Consider the following 17,573-nt stretch of genomic DNA (forward strand, 5'->3'; position numbering starts at 1 on the left):
TATTTTATTTTCCCAACTTAAAGTGCTTTGCTTAAACTAAGCGCTATTTCTTTAGCTACGTTTTATGCATATGTGAGTTGGGTATACAGTGGCGGTTGTGGAAATTGGTACAGCTATGTATAGTATTAACTGTTTATTCAGAATTGATTTGAAAAACCTTAGTTTTATTATCGATTCCGTTGAGATTAAAATTTATAAAATTTAGTTGTCTCAGACACAACTCAACTAAGTTGGGTTTTGAACCATAATATGGGCCTACGTATACAGATTTTTTCGCAATACAGATTTTTTTGTTTTCATATTCAACAATTTATTATTTGGCAAAAAAATAGCAGAAACGATTTTTTTTTTTTGTTTTCGCTAACTGCATATTTTACTCCATATTTATGTAACCTTTTTATTTTGCAGCCACTTGAAGTTAGCACTTTATTCTACTAAAATTAAATGGGCTACAAAACTGCGTTCCCGAAATTTTTCTAGAAAATATTATTAACTTATACGCTGCCGCTCATTTGTATGCCTTGAAATTATTTAATTTTGCTTAAATTTGCGCTTTGGGTATTTTTTGTTAAATAAACCAGCGCAAATATTTACTCTAAATTACAGCTAGATGCAATATCCAAGCCCCCTCCATATTTTGTATTAGCCTCAAATTCAAATTTGATTAAAATTTACTAGATTTTCTAATGCAATGTTGAAAAAAAAATCGAGTGTCGATTGTCGATTTTTTTTATCGATTTACGTATGGAATCGGTACTAAAAAATCGACAAAAAATCGAATCGGAAGAGCTCGATTAATCGATCTTCGATTTAATGGATTTAAAAACGGCAAAGTAATTTAAAAATAATAAATCATCTTGCTTCTCAATTATTTGTATATAAGAATTTCTCTACTCGAGCGATACAGTTTTTCAAAGCTTTGACACCTTATAAATTCAATATCGCTTGTCAGCCCTAATTTTAGATTCCACCACTGTAGTACCTACCCAACCGTAAATACTCACATTTGTACATACACATCCAGTAAATGTTAGTAAAGGTATCATTATTATTACTATGCCTGGGAAATTTCTTACGCTTTTCGCGCTTCTATTGTGCGCTTTTTATGTGTATGTATGTATTGTACACTACAACTCCTAGCTTGGAACTTGGCTTTTGCGTTTGAGTAGCAGCAGCAGCAGCGAGCTGTTAAGCTCAAATTAGCGGTAAAATATAATCAACCACTGTTATTATGTTTTCGTTTTGCCGTGGCTTAGTTTAGGTTACCACGTTTTTGCAGCTATTATTTATACTACTTACTCTTGGTTCAATTTGTTTTTGTTATTTTTGTGGTAATTTGTTAAAACTACATAGACCCCAACACTCCGCTGTCGCGCATCGGAGGTGACGCTCTTAATTTAGGTTTCCAAGGAGAAGTAATGGTAGTGGAAAATGTTTATGAAGTGTGCATACCGGCAAGCTTGTGCACCCATATTTGTGCACATGTACATCGGTATGTTTATATGTAAATTGATGTAATGAATGTTTATTGCGTTTTTAAAATCAGTCTGTTGCATTTTGCTGGTTTAACTATTTGGAACATGAATTTAAATTAAAAATCATATTCAAAAGATTTTTGCCATTGTGTTGTTGCAGTAAACTATTAGGAAATCCTTAAANGTAAAATATAATCAACCACTGTTATTATGTTTTCGTTTTGCCGTGGCTTAGTTTAGGTTACCACGTTTTTGCAGCTATTATTTATACTACTTACTCTTGGTTCAATTTGTTTTTGTTATTTTTGTGGTAATTTGTTAAAACTACATAGACCCCAACACTCCGCTGTCGCGCATCGGAGGTGACGCTCTTAATTTAGGTTTCCAAGGGGAAGTAATGTTAGTGGAAAATGTTTATCAAGTGTGCATACCGGCAAGCTTGTCCACTCAAATTTGTGCATATGTATGTAAATCGGTATGTTTATATGTAAATTGATGTAATGAATGTTTATTGCGTTTTTAAAATCAGTCTGTTGCATTTTGCTGGTTTAACTATTTGGAACATGAATTTAAATTAAAAATCATATTCAAAAGATTTTTGCCATTGTGTTGTTGCAGTAAACTATTAGGATTTTAAGGATTAAGTCGCATAAAAGTTCCTTTAGAGGAGGTAATGAGTAAATTCCAAAATAAAAATAATAACAAATATTTAAATCTTCTGAAAATTCAGGTTAAAAAGTTGAAAATTTAGATGAAAATTTATTTACTTATTCTAAGCACCGTATAAAAAGTTAAAGTTTGATTTATTTTTATTTGGTTTTGCTTAAAGCATGAACCATATTTTTTTAGAAAAAAAAACAAAATATCACTTAAAAACCTGCAAGTATTTTACAAATGATTTAATGAAAAAAAACGAAGTAAAACACTAAAAAGTCAAAACAAAAAATTAAAATTAAATTAATATCAAAATAAATAAGTTAAACTAAATAAATTTAATAAAAATAAAAAAGTTATGATATAAAAAATTTATAAAATTTAAAAGTTTATGAAAAATTAATATGTAAAAAAATTTAATAAAAAATTCAAGTGAAATAAAACAAAATGATAGAGAAAAAATGTATAGGAGATTGATAAAAAACATTAAGTAATTAAAAAATGGATCAAAGTAAAAGTTTAAACAAAAAAATATATGAAATAAAAATTTTTATAAAATATAAGAAATAAATAATTAAAAATATAAAAAAATACTAAAAGAATAGAAAAGTACATAAAATATAATAAAAACTAAAAATAATGATGAACAGATGTGATCTCCGAAATAGCTGCTATAACTTCTACCGCTTAGACTTTGTTGCTTTTTAAATTTTTCCTAAGAAACAATCGTGGTAAAAAGCTCAATAAGCCACAATAACATTGACAAATAAAAATAATTAAAATAACAAAATAAAGTAAAATAAGAAAATAAAATAAAATAAGAAAATAAAATAAAATGAGAAAATAAATTAAAACAAGAAAATAAAATAAGAAAATAAAATAAAATGAGAAAATAAATTAAAATAAGAAAATAAAATAAAATGAGAAAATAAAATAAAATAAGAAAATAAAAAAAAATTAAATTAAATAAAATAGACAATAAAAAAAAAAATAAAAATAAATAAAGAAACAAAATTAAACAAAGAAATTAAAAAAGAAAAAAGATTAAAATAATAAAATATGGAGGTAAAATAAAATATAATAACAAATAATAAAATAAAAATGGAATGTTTAAGTAAGAAATATTGAAATAATAATAAATAAAAAAATAAATTAAACAAACCAAGTCCCAATTATCTCTATTGAGAAGTCTGATGAGACGTGGTGATCTCCGAAATAGCAGCTATAACTTCTACCATGTGTAAATTATTGTTGTTCTTCCACAACATTTTTCATTTAAAAACGTCCTCAAGCTCAATAAAATTGTTGAATAAAAAGTAGAACAAATAAAATTTAAGAATAAATAAATTAAAAGATAAAAAAAAAAAAATAAAAAAAATTCGTTTTTCTTCGACCGTGACAGGACTCGAACCTGCAATCTTCGGATCCGAAGTCCGACGCCTTATCCATTAGGCCACACGGTCGTTGTATTCACAATCGCACAATGTTCCATTTGAGCTCAGCGCGAGCGTGCGCATAGCAAGCATTGGCTATTGTAGCAACAAAACAACACACCGCACAGTACCAAGCACACATGGCCGGGCTATTTTTACTTTGTTGCCATTGCCGGCGCTTCGCTAATCAACAATCACATGCTTGGAGTTAACATGTGGCTATTGTTGTTGTTGCTAAATTATAGCATCTTTATACGTAGGTATCATGCGCCAAAAGCAATTTGGAAATGATTTTATTTGGTAGGGCTGAACTGTGGAAAATGGGAATGCATTACCATAAAATAAATCCAAGAAATGATTTAACTTCCTACGAATGATCGAAAAGGTGCATTTGAAATGGAAGCGAGCGGGTAAAGCGGCTAGGAAAACCAAAAGTTTACCAATAAATTTAAGTATGCCTTTTTCCACGCCAACTCTACAGTTGTTGTGGGCTAATGGATGCGTGTTCGACTGCCAACTTATTGGTCACGGGTTCAAATCCTGTTGGTGGAGGGATGGTGAATTTTTAAAAAATTTTTTTTTTAGTTTATTATAGGTTCTTTTTTTATACCGACTTCACAAAAAGAGAGGGTTGTCAGTTCGTCGGAATATTTTTTATTTATTTGTAAATTTTATTTTTTCATGTATGTTGCCGCATAACATTGGACCACGTTAACTGATTTCTATAATTCCTTTTTTAAAGGAAAGGTGTTACCTCACAGGTGGTAATTTGGTTTAAATCCGATCACTCGATCATAAAGAAATTTACAATAATCTTAAATTTTTATATGAGAATTGAAGTCGGTTTTGTTTTTTGCTTAAAAATTACTTGCTAAAATTTTTTAAAACGACGCGCGACACATTACTTGCGTATGGCATCGCTGTAGAGCGATTCGGGCATCTTTTCATGCCTAGTCATAGGGGTCTTCCATTATTTTATGCATTGTCGAACATTACTTTTTTCTACGGGGTATTTTTGTTAAGTATGTATGCATGTGCATGTTGATTGAGTATACAATAAATAAATTTCAGCAATTAAAAGGTAAATTTATTATAATTAGTCAAAGAAATTTACATATAATCGGCTGAAATGGCTATTAATTGTTTTGGTATTTTGTTATGCTTATTTAATTATTTTATACTTGGTTATTGCTGCTTTTGAATTCAGCATAGACATTGTGAAGTGATAAGTTTTATTATATGATCAGTTCGGCATTTTTTTCTCCTGGATTTTTAGTGAAATTTTCCCGATATTTCGAGGCTCTGGTCGTGGTTTCTCGTCATTTTTCGAGAACTTGGAATTTTTCGAGAATTTGTTTTTCTCCTTTTTAGACATTTCCACATTGTTTGCTTATCGTCATAGTCGTAAGTTAAAACTCCTTTTTAAATGAAATACAGTTTTAAGTTTAGAATAGATTTTTAAGTTTTGTCAATCAAGACATCTTAGAAAAAGCTTTTTGTTAGAGCTATTAGTTTACCCTGTGTCCGCGGCAGTATTGTGGGTTCGAATTCCACTGCCAGCAAACATTTTTTTCATATCTTTTGTTCTTTTTAATTATTCCTATTTTGTTTTTATTGCAATTAATTTTTTTAGTTAAAACTAAAATCTAAAAAATTAATTTAACTTGAATAAAAAAAATAACAAAACAAAATAAAATAATTTCTAATTAAACCAAAAATAAAATAAAGAAAAATATTATTAACAATCGTCCGGGTGGGGATCGAACCTGGGTGCTGCTGAGTTTACTACTTTTAACAGCAAATCAAAACTTAGAACCTTATTTCAACATTTTCAAATCCCGTTCTCCTCATTTTAAATTTAAAACTCTGTTTTTGTGATAAAATGTATTTAAAGTTGACTTTGATTGAGTTAAAATGGTGATTATTATGAAATACAATTTTAAACATAAAAACCATTTTCTAACTTCTTTACGACTACGAGCCTTTGCGTTTAAAGTTTTGATTCTTTGGGCGGTTTTCGAAAACTTTTGGGATTTTCGATATCTTTTGGGATTATTAAAATTTTTTGGGATTTTTCTATAAATTTTCGGGTTTTTCGATAAATTTTGGGATTTTTCGATAAATTTTGGAATTTTGCGATAGATTTTGGGATTTTTCAATTAATTTTGGGATATTTCGTTAAATTTTGGGATTTTTCAAAAAATTTTGGGATTTTTCGATCAATTTTTGGGTTTTTGGATAAATTCTGGGATTTTTCGATAATTTTTGGGATTTTTTGATTATTTTTGGGATTTTTCGATAAATTTTGGGATTTTCCGATAAATTTTGTAATTTTTCGAAAACTTTTGGGATTTTACGATTACTTTCGGGATTTTTCGAGACCACCTGTTATTTTAAAGCGTATTTACCCACGGACGTAAAAACGGAGAACGTGTCAGCTGACATGATCTATCTTATGGGATCTGCGTGTTAACAAAAACTCACCAACGCATGGCCGTGACGTAGACGTTGTTTCTCTCTCTTTCTATCAACAGCACACTTGATATCTTTCTACGTGCCTCTACGCGATCTTAGAATTCTTTTGGAACCTTCCTTTCTTTCTTTTCAGGGAAAATATTGAATGCAACAATATCCGGTAAACATTTCGAAACATACAAAGCAGTCAATATACCCACGAAACTATGGACCAGGTATGGTTAATTACAAACTTGACTGTCGCACAGTGTTGTAAAAAGCATACTCGGCAATATTTTTGGAGCGTACGATTCCTGGAGCAATACATATTCTGTCACAAAACATAAATGAGTAATGGCCTATGTAATATTTACATATGTATGTATGTATATCGAAGTGTAACCTACAATTCTATAAATCAACTTTTTATATTTACATGTAAATTCTTTATCGTTTTAAAAGTCAAAAGTACATAAAAAGTTGAGTGTGCCATTCAGCATTTCCAGTGCCGGCATTTGTAATCGCTGCAGCGTCACTTGCAATTATGAGTGACCAACTTTCTAAGTGTTGTTTTATTGCGAACTTTTTTTACATGCTTAGTTTTCTACTTTTCGCATTACGACTGCCACAATAACAACTGGTGCCGATGCTTTACTTTTGCTGTTAACTTTTATTCGTGCCTTAGTTTCATGCATTTTTTTTTTGATAATAAAATTTATTTATATTTTTATTTGTGTTTGCATTTGATTGCTTCAAGTTTTCACATGCCTTTGGAATTACACAGTATTGTGGTTTTTATTTGTGCTTATTTTTCTTTGAAGTGCTTTTTGCGCTTTGTTTCAATACTTTTTTTTTTTCTTAATTTAAATCTTATACACAGCAGCAGCTGGTATTGTTTTAATTTACACGTGAACCCATTTTCGCTTTAAGATTGGCAGCAAATCTCAGAAATGTATTTCGCAGTGACTGTTTGTGGGTGATTTTTTCTCAGACTACTAGTCATTTGTTTGCTTATTTTCTTTACATATTATGCAGTTTTAGTTTGTACGAATGAATAATGTTGGTTTGTTGCTGAGCTGATGAGGCTGTGACTACAGCGAATTTTTTGTTTCTCGCTGTGTTACTAATGGAATTTTGCTAACTAATTGTAATGGACTAATTGTCCTCACTTTTACTGTGCATTTTATTTTGTTTTTATTGTTGTTTTTACACACAAACGTACATACATATGAGGGTGGTCCTTAAAAATATCAACATAATGGGGCACCGATTTATTATGTTAAATGTAAAAAATAGAGACATCCTCGAAAATTTCAAGATTTAAAAAAAAATCGAAAATTTTCACTCTGACCATTTTTAACTCAGCGAGTTTATAAATTGTATATGTCTAAGATTCAAGAATATGTCAAATTTATCAGATACCTAGCCAACAACTTGTCAAAGTTTCGCGGTTTAAGAAATTAAAAGTTTTTTTTTTGGTTACAAATTTTGAAATTTTCGTGGATGTCTTTATTTTGGGCATAGGGCCAGCCCATACAAAATTTTGCTGCTAATATTTTAAGGACCACCCTAATGCATTCATTCATTTGTCGAATGAAACCCTAATGCTTGTTTTACGCTGATTTCTTCTATACCTATGTTGATACATATGTATGCATGTATTTATGTACATTAGGGTGTTCCAAAAATACATGTGAAAAAGTAAAGTCGGAATTTTTATGCTCTCACCCCCTAGCATTGTTCTGTACCGAAAAAATATACCCATGTTTTTTTTTTTATTTTAAAATCTAAAAATATTTAGAGGTCGCTAAAAGCGCTCAAAGTTTCCCATGCATTTTATGTGGGAAAAAACAACTTTTCGTAGAAATGGTATAGAATTCTTGAAAATCAATGTTTTTCGATCTGTATATCATATAAATCAGTATCATATAAAACACATGGAAAACTTTGAGCGCTTTGAGCGACCTCTAAATGGTATATTTTGATTTCAAAATAAAAAAATAGGGGTATATTTTTTCGATATAGAACAATCCTTGGAGGTGAGAGCATTAAAATACCGACTTTGCTTATTTTGTACCACCCTAATGTACATATGTATGTAGTAAGTATACTATGATCGCATCACAGCTTTGAAATGAAACCACCATCACCATCACCACAAAATTAGGCGGCGAACACCATCTGCGCTTACTACAAATTGTCACTAATATTCTTTTGCCGGCCTAATAGTATCTTTATCTCATCTGTCGGTGTACCTCATTTTGCCGTTTGTGCCAGTTCGGCAAAGCCGCGGCCACCCCAACTATGTATGTACTTATACATATATTGGTTAGTCATACATAGCGTACNATTGTATATGTCTAAGATTCAAGAATATGTCAAATTTATCAGATACCTAGCCAACAACTTGTCAAAGTTTCGCGGTTTAAGAAATTAAAAGTTTTTTTTTGGTTACAAATTTTGAAATTTTCGTGGATGTCTTTATTTTGGGCATAGGGCCAGCCCATACAAAATTTTGCTGCTAATATTTTAAGGACCACCCTAATGCATTCATTCATTTGTCGAATGAAACCCTAATGCTTGTTTTACGCTGATTTCTTCTATACCTATGTTGATACATATGTATGCATGTATTTATGTACATTAGGGTGTTCCAAAAATACATGTGAAAAAGTAAAGTCGGAATTTTTATGCTCTCACCCCCTAGCATTGTTCTGTACCGAAAAAATATACCCATGGTTTTTTTTTTATTTTAAAATCTAAAAATATTTAGAGGTCGCTAAAAGCGCTCAAAGTTTCCCATGCATTTTATGTGGGAAAAAACAACTTTTCGTAGAAATGGTATAGAATTCTTGAAAATCAATGTTTTTCGATCTGTATATCATATAAATCAGTATCATATAAAACACATGGAAAACTTTGAGCGCTTTGAGCGACCTCTAAATGGTATATTTTGATTTCAAAATAAAAAAATAGGGGTATATTTTTTCGATATAGAACAATCCTTGGAGGTGAGAGCATTAAAATACCGACTTTGCTTATTTTGTACCACCCTAATGTACATATGTATGTAGTAAGTATACTATGATCGCATCACAGCTTTGAAATGAAACCACCATCACCATCACCACAAAATTAGGCGGCGAACACCATCTGCGCTTACTACAAATTGTCACTAATATTCTTTTGCCGGCCTAATAGTATCTTTATCTCATCTGTCGGTGTACCTCATTTTGCCGTTTGTGCCAGTTCGGCAAAGCCGCGGCCACCCCAACTATGTATGTACTTATACATATATTTGTTACTCATACATGGCGTATNATACCTAGCCAACAACTTGTCAAAGTTTCGCGGTTTAAGAAATTAAAAGTTTTTTTTTTGGTTACAAATTTTGAAATTTTCGTGGATGTCTTTATTTTGGGCATAGGGCCAGCCCATACAAAATTTTGCTGCTAATATTTTAAGGACCACCCTAATGCATTCATTCATTTGTCGAATGAAACCCTAATGCTTGTTTTACGCTGATTTCTTCTATACCTATGTTGATACATATGTATGCATGTATTTATGTACATTAGGGTGTTCCAAAAATACATGTGAAAAAGTAAAGTCGGAATTTTTATGCTCTCACCCCCTAGCATTGTTCTGTACCGAAAAAATATACCCATGTTTTTTTTTTTATTTTAAAATCTAAAAATATTTAGAGGTCGCTAAAAGCGCTCAAAGTTTCCCATGCATTTTATGTGGGAAAAAACAACTTTTCGTAGAAATGGTATAGAATTCTTGAAAATCAATGTTTTTCGATCTGTATATCATATAAATCAGTATCATATAAAACACATGGAAAACTTTGAGCGCTTTGAGCGACCTCTAAATGGTATATTTTGATTTCAAAATAAAAAAATAGGGGTATATTTTTTCGATATAGAACAATCCTTGGAGGTGAGAGCATTAAAATACCGACTTTGCTTATTTTGTACCACCCTAATGTACATATGTATGTAGTAAGTATACTATGATCGCATCACAGCTTTGAAATGAAACCACCATCACCATCACCACAAAATTAGGCGGCGAACACCATCTGCGCTTACTACAAATTGTCACTAATATTCTTTTGCCGGCCTAATAGTATCTTTATCTCATCTGTCGGTGTACCTCATTTTGCCGTTTGTGCCAGTTCGGCAAAGCCGCGGCCACCCCAACTATGTATGTACTTATACATATATTTGTTACTCATACATGGCGTATGTTAATCTTTCCCCTATATTTTAGTCATTGAGGCGACTGGCCTGGCCGTTGGCTACTGATATGCATTGTTGTTGGTGCAAATTGTGTGGAAATGCCTGCTATATTTTGTTTGTTTTGTTTAATTTATTTTTAGTTCTTTGTTTATTTTCATTTTATTTTATTTTTTTCAGCAACATCGCTGTCAACTATTGCTCTATTCGTTTTGCCAAAGCTTTTTGCCCTTTTGTATTTTGCAGTTCTTTGAATTGTGTATCGGTTTATCGTACCACTGCCTCTGATGATATGATCCAGTGACACTAGTAGTTGGATTTTGCGCGGACAAGCGACCGGCGTATTTGTTTTTGAAATTGATGCTTTTTTTGTGGGTGTCTCAATACGTTTACACTTTTTTCATTTTATTTATCCGGTATTTTTTTTTTTTGTGTATTTAACGAAATTAAGTGGCTGTGATGCTTTGATTTATTTATGTATGTATGAATGTACATATTTATTATTACATATTGTTAAGTACTTTGAATTTCTTGTTCTAAATTCCATGCCAGATCTATTTGAAGTTAACATTGGTAAATACAAAAATTCTTGTTTAAGCTATTTCCTGAACTAAGTTCATAATTTTCGGTATGAAAATGTATCTCTTTTTAAGTATTTGCAATTATCCACTAAACAACTATTTCGGGTCCATATAATAGTCCTCCACTTTCTTCAAAAAGTTTATTGGAATACATCTGCTTAAATCAACAGAAGTGTGCACTTCCTGGGTACTGGTGCCTTCAGTCGAAATCGGCTGTCGTGAAATCAACCTTTACATGGTGTTCGAAGTGTGATAAAAGCCCAATTTTCCACATTCGGACAACTTACCAAGTAAGAATACTTCAGTGCTTCGCATTATCGCTCGACATAGCCCCACTACGAACCTTAGACCTTGCGCTGATCTCTTGCGGTAAAATAAGAATATTATAGATTGTTGGAAAATGGGTGTGGCTCCGCCCAATTATGAGTACGTGGGTATATCTCGGTAGGCCCTCTACCAATTACTACCAAATTTGGTACAGTGGTTGACCCTGGCTCCACATAGCCAACATAGAAATCGGACAATAACCACGCCCTCATCCCATATAAGGGGATTTTACAGAAACCCGAAATCTGCGATAAATCAGAGCAACTAATGAAGCTAATTTACTCAAAACTAAGGTTTGGAATAATTTCCTAGCAAGAAATATGATTACAATTTGTTTTTTTTTTTTGAAAATGGGCGTGACCACATACAGTCAGTGTCAGTGTCCGTATGTGTATCGCGATAACCGTCCTATCAATTTGTACCGAAATCAGTATATATATTGTGCTTGACACAAAAAAAAGCAAGATGCTGAAAGATGCTTTTCAAATAACGGTAAATTTCTGAAATATGAAAACATCGATATTTCGAAATTTAAGGGCGCTAATTTACTACCCTTTTCATACACTTTGAAATTTTTCTGCTTCAAAAGTATACGAACTAAAAGTGGGCAGGGTAGTAATTAAAGTTGATACAAAAATTGAAAATAAATAAGATTATTTATGGAATTTTCGAAAATGGGCGTGGAACCACCAATTTATGACTACATAAGTGGATCTCATTAAGTCTAACTAAATATAATAAGAAATAAGGGTAAAACTACTCCTGCATACCATGTAACGGCAGTTTTCAGAAATGTTCGGCTTCGTGCGAAATTAGACTTCTTTACTTGTTATATAAGGTGATTAAAATTACAAAAAAAAAAATATTAATTGTTAAAACTTGTCAATTCGTGGTGCGCTTATAATCTATGTGTTTGCGTAAGTGTTTAATTAAATTTGCATAAATACATATGCATTTAAATACCTACTATTATCTTAATCTATTGTCAGCCTTAGTTATTTCATCATTTCCATTACATAAATACTAGAATTCATTATATATTTAATACAGACATACATATGTACATATGTATTTTCTTGATTTGTGCCGCTGTCTGCTACGCCAAAATCATTGCCAATATTGTATTCTAATGAAAATGCCGATACGTTTTTTTTTTCCTAATCGTTTACCTTTTTTATTCGTCGGTACTTTTAAAGATGAAAGATTTGTGTTGTTTAAGGTGTCTCTCATTTCACAGTTTCGATTTCAACCGCGCTGAAAATTCTACATATTTCTATGTCAATTTTTATGTACCTGGCTACAAATGTTTTGCACACATCAGATTACAAACAACCGCAAAGCCCCTATTTGGTAACAGAGACTTTTATTTTGGTGCGAAGCATTGGCAGCAGGCATTCGATTATGCGAAATAAGTAGGTAAAACATCTTTAAAGTTGAAACTTCTGTTTGGAATTATAAACTTATTTAGTTACAAATGGTGTCATTGTCTTTGAATGACCTTCCTTGCAAATAATTTATTGCGAGTAGCTGAGGTATGTATGCGCTGAGAAGCAGAAAATGTTAACGAACATAACTAGCAGGATCTTGGCGTGGTTCACCTTCCGCCGTCAATTTCTAGCCTAATCATCACCTGGTGAAAAGTATGACAGTGAAAAAAAATGTTTTTACCAAAACGGATACTGCTTATCGATTGTTACTTGCCTCACTGGCATAGTTTCATTTGTTTAAAAAGCTTAGGATCAAAATGTTACTCAAGTAAATTGATCCTCTTGGGTGTAATAACCGAGTGTTCTGGAGATCAATTGTTCACATGAGCATGTGTTGAAGGCCGATCCCCCATTGGAGAGTCGTAGTTTCTTTTGAGTTCAATTTATGACATCATAATGTATTCTCCACCGCTGTACTTGGCATTGAAATTGAACAATAACTACATTTCCTTTTTTTTCGTTGGAATCATTGTTTATTTTTTACTTATTTATTGCTAATGCTCATCCTCCACACGCTCATATTTATGTGTACAATGGAATTTTCGCGGTTGTTTTATTTTTATGTTGATATGTTAATGAAAAGTGTTTACAGGTGTTTTATGTATTTCCACATGCAACATTGAATGTTGAAAATTGTTTATTTACGATGCTTTCACCGAAAACAAAAAAACGAAAAACGTTTTCGAGACTATCGAATAATTTGCTTTTAGATTGCGTTTTTAAAAACCTTTTAAGAAGATTTAAAATGGTTATTAAAATTTTTTTACATATATAACATCTTATTTGAATATTACGCGCACATTCCTAAGTCCATACTGCACCCCAAATTCGATTTGAATTGCAAAGCAATTTGTGCGTTCTTCATGCATATTTAAATTCCTACATCTTTGTACATAATACATAGTACGCAAGTTGCAAATTAATTGGCAAAACAATCAACTATTTTTGGACTTTGCTAATTGAAGCAAATGATGCCAGGCAGCTCTTCTCTTGAGCTCCATAAAACTGAAATCTAAAACATATGTTTGTATACATTGTACAACAACTTTTACTACTACTTCTCTTGTATGTATGTATGTGCACATTTCAATTTCATTTCTATTTGTTGCGCTGCGTCAAATCCGGTCTCTAGTCCATTCGCTAGCCGGGAAGCCGGCTACATGTGGTGTCTGCGCGCACTCGTGCCAAATAAAACAACAAAAGGGGAGCATCGCACAAATCCATATGCACATTTTTATGTGTGGATATCTTGGAATAATTCCTAACATTGTTACGATGTTGCCGACGTTTGTTTACTTAGTACATACTCTCAGACATTGTACGGACATAAAAATGTTGCAGAAGTCTTCTTTCTTGCAGCTGTTTATTTTTTATGGAAAATGAAATGAGTTATAGTTACATAGCTAAAATTGAAATAAATCATTGGAAATCTATTCGTTCATAGTTCACATATAGTCATGTCTCTTCGGCAACAAAGCATCCCTTTTGTATTGATTACGTATCTAAGTATGTATATATGTATGTATGAATGTTGGTCATTCAACCCGATTTTTTTTAAAGTAGAATGAATTTGTTTTGGCTGAATCTAAAACGCTGGTTATTTTCTTTATTCAATTACTTTTTCAAATTACTCCACCAACATCTAGACTTTACACCGATCGGAGTATATTTATTCCTATTCATATAAAAAAATTACCTTTATCCCGTTACCTACAGTCCAATATTGGTGGTTTTCGGACCAGGACAGTATTTTTTCTTCATTGTTATGGTCAAAAGTCCGTGGGAAAATATTCCAGTTGGTTAAGCCGTCGGGTGCTTAGTTGCTCTGGAAATATTTCTGCACCAAGCAGAATATTTTGAAAAAAAAAATCTCCCTTACGTTTTCTTGGGCGGTTAGGGCTCGATATCATTCTTTTGCATGATTCGCAAATATTTTAAGTAATTGTTTATTTCATACAACTCCGTTGAAATTTCAAGAGAGGTTTTTCAAAGCTTTTCCTAGTTAAAGGTATTACACATAGCAAAATTATCAAATCACTTGTTCAAGCAAAACTTTTAAATTTTTGATTCGCACGAAGACGTAAATGAAAAATTAAAATCTACTTCGAAAATTTTTTTTATTCCGATTGTTTTAGGAATTTACTCCTAAATCAGGCTGCAGTAGTCCGAACCCTGCACTCCACACCCCAACCATCTATTGAAATGCCATCACCAATTTCGCATACATGCAGTCAAACATAAATATTTGTGTATATTCAGATATCAATTTAGCTACCGTTGTTAAATAACAACACGTCCAATTTCATTTAAGTTGCATTTGCCCCATATCATGGTAAACATACATACATACATAAATACACCAGTTATTCAAACAAGTTGCGTATTGATTGCTTATGGACTTCCAAAGTTGGTGCTATTGATTTGTTAGCGGTATTCCGGTCAGGCTACTTTTGCTTTTAGTGTGTATTAAGTAATAGGTGGATTGATTAAAATTATGAAAATATCGCTGGTTGGCCTGTAATACTACCCGTTCGAGAGGATCGAGGGCAAGCGATTCCGAGGATGCAATTGTAACAATTGTTTCACTGAGCTTATCAAGCTCAAAAGTTGCTCGTCAACACACTTAAATATATTAAAGTCAACTCTGGAAGTATTTTTCCTATATCAATTTTGAAAGGAATTGATCTTGTTTGGCGCTGTAGCCGCCTACGCGATCTTGGCCGAGCTCAACAAAGCACACCAATCGTTTCTGTTCTGTGCCAACTGACGCCATTTGCAAATGCCACGTAGAGCCAAGTCCTTTTCCACTTGGTTTTTCCCTCTTCCTCTGCGGTTCCTCCAGGGCCTGGAGAGTCTATGTTCATTCGAAAGACATGGTCAAGCCAGCGGAGCCGCTGTATTTTAATTCGCTGCCCTATGTCCATTCGTTGTAAAGCTCATACAGCTCATCGTTCCGTCGTCCGTGTTACTCGCCTTGCCGTCGTTAACGCGTAAAGGCTCTTAAATCTTCCGCAAAATCTTTTTCTCGAATACTCCAAAAGCCGCCTCATCGGATATTGTCATTATCTATGCTTCAATAGGATGGAAAAGTGTTGTCTCCATAATTTAAGTACGTTTTGGACATGGGTTACTAGATCACCCTGGTCTTGAAACCTTCCCTCTAACTCTTTGGCAAAATTTTCGAAAAATTTTTCCTGTCTGCCAGCATTTCAAGTTCCTCACACTCCCGTATATCTTTCATCTTATTACGTCCAAATTTACTTTTTAAATTTTTCGCCACTCGTCCAAACTTTGTTGAATCGGTGTGTTTTTTATTATTTGAAAGTAGCCTTAATGTGGATCTTCCTTTGCTTTTGTGTTCAAAATCGACAGAAAGCCAATCACAAAATTGATCTGACCACGCAGCCTTTAAAAATTTTCAGCTCTGAATGTATGTATGTAAATATTATAAATACGAACTAGTTAAATATTTTACACCATTTAACTGAGAAAGATAAAATATATATGTACACACAAAGGCATTGAACGACCAACTACTTAAAAAATCTTAATAACGAGGATTTACACGTCACATACCGGCACAATTTTCTTTTACGGTTTCCTGCCCAGCTGACTGTCAGATACCAGATTGCTTATACAAATTATCTAAAAAGGTGACAGTGTAGCTGCAGCTGCGCCGCTGCTGATGTGTGCATTTCCTTGTCCAGCAGCCATTTACGTTGATAATCTGCGAAAAACGCGATTTTTTTAATGGCAATAGGCAACATTTTTATACCCGAGCGCACTTGTGCACAAGGGTATATTAATTTTGTTCACATAACGGTTGTTTGTAACAGCCAAAACGAATCGAGATAGATATAGACAAATGTATACATAAATGATCAGGATGAAAAAAGAAATCGATTAAGCCATGTCTGTCTGTCCGTCCGTCTGTCCGTCTGTCCGTCTGTCCGTCTGTCCGTGTACACGATAACTCGAGCAAAAATTGAGATATCTCAACGAAATTTGGTATGTAGGTTTCCCTTAATCCAAGGTAGGTTGGTATTGAAAATGGGCGAAATCGGACTTTAACCACGCCCACTTCCCATATAACGGTAATTTCCAGAAATACGAAAACTGCGATATTTTAGTAACTACTGAAGATAATTCACTCAAAATTGATATTTACAATAATTTTTAGACGAAAAATAAGAATATTATAAATTTTTGGAAAATGGGCGTAGCCACGCCCACTTATGGTTACATGTGTATATCTTGGTAACCGCTGCACCAATTTCTTCCAAACTTGGCACAGTTGTTGGCCTTGGCACAGCATAAAAAATCGCCGAAACTTTTTAAAATCGGACAATAACCACGCCCACATCCCATATAACGGTAATTTAGAGAAATACAAAATCTTCGATAAATCAGTAAATATTGAAGCTAATTTATTCAAAATTGATGCTTGCAACAATTCTTTACCAAGAAATACGTTTATGGTAAAATTTTGGAAAATGGGCGTGGCACCGCCCACTTATGATCACATATATGTATCTCGGTAACCGTTCTACCAATTTGTACCAAACTCGGTATGGTTATTGTACTTGCCACGTGTAAGCAAAACGTTGAAAATTATTGAAATCGGACTAAAATAACGGCCGATTCTCATATAACGGTAAATTTAAGAAATGCTTGAAACTTCAATATTTCGAAATTGAAGGACGCTAATTTACTCAAAATTGATACACCTCGGCTTACCATCTAGCGGAAGGTTTCGGAAGGGTGAAACAACATATATTTAATACTTGCGCCGGGTATTTAATGTTCGGCTCCGCCCGAACTTAGACTTTCTTACTTGTTTTTTTACGATTTTCACTTTTCTCCATGTTTTTCTGCGTGTTTTGAAGAATTCTAAAAAAAGTCATTTTTTTCAACTTATTTT

The 17,573-nt window shown here is 32.7% G+C and overlaps 1 protein-coding gene and 1 non-coding gene across 4 annotated transcripts in view; one reads left to right on the top strand and one right to left on the bottom strand.

Annotated features, from left to right (window-relative positions):
• Rala (Ras-like protein A) overlaps positions 1–17,573 on the top strand; it is a 45,879-nt gene that overhangs the window by 14,092 nt on the left and 14,214 nt on the right. The gene's annotated exons all lie outside the window — the stretch shown is intronic.
• TRNAR-UCG (transfer RNA arginine (anticodon UCG)) lies at positions 3,520–3,592 on the bottom strand. The gene has a single exon. It is a non-coding gene; the product is annotated as a tRNA-Arg (tRNA).

Source organism: Rhagoletis zephyria, unplaced genomic scaffold (assembly GCF_001687245.7).
Source record: "Rhagoletis zephyria isolate East Lansing unplaced genomic scaffold, Rhagoletis_zephyria_1.1 Rzeph_scaffold_03510, whole genome shotgun sequence".
Taxonomy (NCBI): Eukaryota; Metazoa; Arthropoda; class Insecta; order Diptera; family Tephritidae; genus Rhagoletis; species Rhagoletis zephyria.